This window comes from Octopus bimaculoides, chromosome 10 (genome assembly GCF_001194135.2).
Source record: "Octopus bimaculoides isolate UCB-OBI-ISO-001 chromosome 10, ASM119413v2, whole genome shotgun sequence".
Taxonomy (NCBI): Eukaryota; Metazoa; Mollusca; class Cephalopoda; order Octopoda; family Octopodidae; genus Octopus; species Octopus bimaculoides.
In genome coordinates this window covers 93,529,860-93,530,273 of record NC_068990.1, presented here as the reverse complement: position 1 = coordinate 93,530,273, position 414 = coordinate 93,529,860, and positions in this window count along the sequence as shown.

The following is a 414-nucleotide window of genomic DNA, read 5'->3' as shown; positions in this document are numbered from 1 at the left end:
TAGAAAATCATTTGAGCGAGGTCATTGCCAGTGCCGCTGGACTGGCTCCTGTGCAGATGGCATGTAAAAAATACCTTTTTGAGCGTGGCTGTTGCCAGTACCGTGTGACTGGCCCTCGTGCCAGTGGCACATAAAAGCACCCACTACACTCTTGGAGTGGTTGGCGTTAGGAAGGGCATCCAGCTGTAGAAACTCTGCCAGATCAGATTGGAGCCTGGTGCAGCCGTCTGGCTTGCCAGTCCTTAGTCACATCGTTCAACCCATGCTAGCATGGAAAGCAGACGTTAAATGATGATGATGATAGTACTAATACTATATATACATATATATATATAAGTACTAATACTATATATATATATAAAGTACTAATGTTATATATATATATATGTGTGTACTAATACTATATATATATAT